Source organism: Palaemon carinicauda, chromosome 10, assembly GCF_036898095.1.
Source record: "Palaemon carinicauda isolate YSFRI2023 chromosome 10, ASM3689809v2, whole genome shotgun sequence".
In the NCBI taxonomy this organism is placed as follows: Eukaryota; Metazoa; Arthropoda; class Malacostraca; order Decapoda; family Palaemonidae; genus Palaemon; species Palaemon carinicauda.
Window position 1 is genome coordinate 102,584,387 of NC_090734.1, and position 5,000 is coordinate 102,589,386.

General features: G+C 29.4%; 1 protein-coding gene across 1 annotated transcript in view; it reads left to right on the forward strand.

The window, feature by feature from the left end:
• Nucleotides 1-588: 588 nt before the first annotated feature.
• The window catches only part of LOC137648161 (neurotrimin-like), a 64,734-nt gene continuing 60,322 nt past the window's right edge, over nucleotides 589-5,000 (forward strand). Inside the window, exon 1 of the mRNA XM_068381088.1 lies at nucleotides 589-730. The gene's annotated coding sequence lies outside the window, so the exon portion shown is untranslated. The remainder of the gene's footprint in view (nucleotides 731-5,000) is intronic.

Genomic DNA, 5,000 nt, shown 5'->3' on the forward strand with positions numbered 1-5,000 from the left:
TCTCAAAATTTAATATAGATACAGAGGAGCTTATAGTGTGCTTTGCTTTGAAAAGCAGTTTGAAAGATTGTCGAACAAGTTCATGAAAGAACTATTTCCAGGACATATTATAAAAGTTTAATTAAGATTCCAAAAGTGAGCAAAAATATATGTCATGCAAATATGCGAGTCATACTTCTGGAAGTATAATCAAATGTATAATGGTCTGTTTAGAAAGATGAGTAGATGTGTATGAATTAATGTCTTTCGTTAATATGATGTAAGTAATAATAATAAAAAAAAAGTTACCTGAAATTTTCAAGGGATTAGATCCAGCTTGCATGTATTGTAGATCATATTACTTTGACAAGAGACCACCGAAAAGAAAGAGCTGACAGTGAAATCTATAATGCTGTATAGATAGAGATAGGGAAGCGCGTACAGACCCTGATTTCGGCCATGGGAGCGCAGCAGCCACTTTGCAGATCTGGAGCTAGTTCGACCCGATCGCCTGCTGGCCTGGTCGCCTACTCCATCTCCTACTCCTCCCGGAGTACAGGTCCTACTCCTCTTCCAGACCCTCTCCGCCTTTCAGTGTTGCTCTGGCTGGCAGATCGTGCAGACGTCTGTATACGTTGCTCCTATCGTTTGCCCATTCCCTGGAACTGTCGGCCCGTCGCGCGAGGTCGCTTCTTTCGCTGGAGCGACGTTTTACAATACATAACTTGTTTGTTCCTTTATCGAATCAGTGGTGCGGTTAGTAATTGAATATTGGAAAATAGAATGATTTTCTTTAGTTATTTCCATCTTTTTATGAAATGCCATATCAAAGACTCATAAATATCAACTGTTCGCAATGTAATAGATTTCTATTTTCAATGAAATTAGCTGGACGTTGATGGATGCAAAGTTAAAGTACACAATGATGCTTTTATTACTTTAAATTTAAAAACTCATCATAAAAAGTCTTGTGCACTCAATTAACTCGGCTTTAACTCACATTTAGTGACACCGCTATGTGAAGAAAAAAACCTCAAACTATCTAAAAGATATCGGCTGCTTCAAAACATCTTGTAAATTATCCATAAGTGTTTCGATTAGAAATAAATGTATATTTTTTCGAGTACTTCCGCAAATGTTTCTAGTTATATATTGATATGTAAAAAACAAAATATATATTTTTTTACATTTCAGTATTTAGCCTGGGTAAGTTCATTCTTTTTTATACATACATATATAACGTCTTTCGTAAAGAAATTCAAATAGAATTTTTTTTACAACCTTTTTCATTTTTTAATTGTGGATACTCATAACATGGCAAATATATAAGAAATACATACTCAAGTAAAGAAAATCACACACATAATTATATATATGTATATATATATATATATATATATATATATATATATATATATATATATATATATATATATGTATGTATATACACACACACACACACACACACACACACACATATATATATATATATATATATATATATATATATGAAAATGAGTGTTTGTGTAGGATGTTTGCATGTGAGTGTATTACTGTATAAACATAAGCATGGTGTATACAGGTGAGTATACTGCTATATAGCTCTATGTGTCATTATAGGTGTGTCCATGTGGCATAAGTTTATTACATGTTTTTAGAAAATCATTCTGATCCTCATGCGTAAATGTTTACAGTATAAAAGCTAAAAAAATTACACTTCAGAACTATTCTGATTTCATATATTAAAACAAATTGTTGTACAATTACTTCACTCCGTAAAAGAAAGATAGTTATTAATAAACTATATTTTGACGGAAAAATTAAATACTGTTTTTTTTTTCAAATGACTGACAGCTAAACATTACCCAGGCACTAATTTTATAATTTTACATCGTTTTTATTTAGGAAAGAAAAATTATGACTCTCATGCTCAAAACATAATCATTATGTAAAATTTGTATTCAATTCTGATTTTAGTCTAAATATCATGTCCTTTTACACACACAAACAGACACACACAAACGCACACACACACACACACACACATATATATATATATATATATATATATATATATATATATATATATATATATATATATATATATATATATATATATATATATCCTTATGTAGCGTACATGTATATATACATATACAATTAATATATACATATTTTTCTAAATATATTGAAAATGATCGCCTTGCACTGTAAATGAAGTTTTTTCTAGTTACCCGGCGTGAGGCTTTTTTTAAAGGATCGGCAATCATTTACTTCCATTATTACTACAATACTTTTAACAATTTGGTCTTTGTCAAGAGATTACTCTTTGGCACTAGGTCATGAGTTTATTTTATATATAATCACAATTAATACACGTTAAGATAATATTCTAAATGCTTGAAAGATATTCGAAACAAGAAAGGAAAATATTATAAAATGCTAGAGACCTTATGAGGATCATTAAGATAAGTATAGGCTTAAATTTATTCACATGCATACATGCAAACATACGTGAAGACATAACATATCTCACAGAATACCATCGGCCTGACCTGTATATATATATATATATATATATATATATATATATATATATATATATATATATATATATATATATATATATATATATATATATATATATATATACATATATATATATATATATATATATATATATATATATATATATATATATATATATATATATACAAATACACACACACATATACATATATATATATATATATATATATATATATATATATATATATATATGCATATATATATATATATATATATATATATATATATATATATATATATATACAAATATACATAGTATATATATATGTGTATGTTTATATATACATATATATATATATATATATATATATATATATATATATATATATATATATATATATATATATATATATATATATTTATACATTATGTATATATGTATATATATATATATATATATATATATATATATATGTATATATATATATATATATATATATATATATATATATATATATATATATATATATATATATATATATATATATATATATATATATATATATATATATATATATATATATATATATATATATATATATATATATATATATATATATATATATATATATATTGTTTTCTACTTAAAAAATAACCTATATTAACTTTTCCTGAATCTCATAAATAAAACACACAATTTTCACAAATTCTAACGTATAGATATCTTATCTTGATGTTTTGTTTCATAATCTATATAACGTGATTTAGTTAAAATTTAATTTGAAATACAATGCAAAGATCGCTAAACAAGTACTTAAAGGAATACCAATATAATTGATTGATTATCAAAGGAAACTTAAATTTTTCATAGTCCGCTAACTAAGAAACCTTTTGGTGAGAGAGAGAGAGAGAGAGAGAGAGAGAGAGAGAGAGAGAGAGAGAGAGAGAGAGAGAGAGAGAGAGAGAGAGAGAGAGAGGGGGGGATGTTAAAAATTTATTTGTTTAGGTTTCGCCGTATACCTATTGTCCTCTCAATATATTAAAAGACTAATATTAACGATTTCATAATAAAAGATTCCAAATGCCGAAGGGGCAAAACAACTTGTTAAGTTTGAATATATAAATAATGATGGAGAAAATTAAGTTTAAAACTCATCTTGATAAGCCTCGTGAGAAAGAATTTGCAGTTCAAAGAAGACCTTCGTCCCACAATTATCCTTGCATCACGAGGACGGTTGGCTGATGTGCCCTTTCCAAAACCTTTTATGAAAGGCATCCTCATCCACTAAACCCATTTTCTCTGTATCATTCTTCACCTTATCTCGCCATTTAATCGTCTCGCTGCCTCTCAATATCCCACCTCCCCATACCTCCTTACTCCCTCCTCAGCATCCTCCCACAACGCTTGCCCAAACCATCTCAGTAGTGACACTCTTGTCACATCTAAAAATCTTAACTACGCCTGCCATTCTTCTTATTCCGTGACTTTTCAATCTTACAAGCGATGATATTCGCATAACCCAGCTCATTTTTCTTATCTGTGTTCGTTCAAGGTCTGATTCCCCTTTTCGTCTTGAAGCCCACGTTTCCGATACATACATTAACACTGGTCATAGTACTGGCCAACAAATCTTGGCTATTAGCTAGGTTTCCGTTTTTTATCCCATAGAACTCCCGTTACCTCCCTTCACTTCCACCAAGGTGCTTTTATCCTACTCTCGATTTCAGCCATGCATCCCATCTCCTGACTTATAGAAGGGAAGATCCCTATTATCTAAGTTGTTACATCTTTTTTCTTCCGAACATCTACTTTCATGTATGGCTAAAATGTCCCTACCTTCCTTACTCCTTACCTAAGCTTCAGTCTTATCCACACTTACCCCCACGCCACTCCTTTCGGAAGTTTCTTGCCACTCTAACACTATTCCTTGTAAGTTTTCTTCGTTTTTTTCAGCGGTAATCACCAAATTTTCCACAAATAGCACTTCGCATAATACTTAACTTCTGATATTTCCATCTAACAAATCCAAGACCACCACAAATAAAATGTGGACCCTCGCTGTAATGCAACACTAACTTCAAATATTTCTGTTTTCTGAACAGCTATTATTACTTTCCTTGGTTTCTATCATAAAGCTTCTCGAAACCTACAAAAGGAAAAAAAGAGCTGCTGGTTTCCCTCATACTCTTTTCCTGTAGCTGACTTACTATATAGATGCCGTCCAAGGAATACAAACAAGACGTAATCGTGAAAAGATTATCAACATATGTTAACGTACGCAAGGCTAGATTTGCAAAATGGGAAGGTAAGAAAAGGAAACCAAGAAAATTATGGAATAATTAATAATTGTAGGATAACATGAAAGCGTAGATAACCATAGATTAAATATGGACTTAATATGTAAAGAGTTTGTAAATGAACCTCAACTTTTCATAGAAAACTAAGAAAGGAATTAATATAGCTTACATAGAATATGGTAAGGAAGTTATCG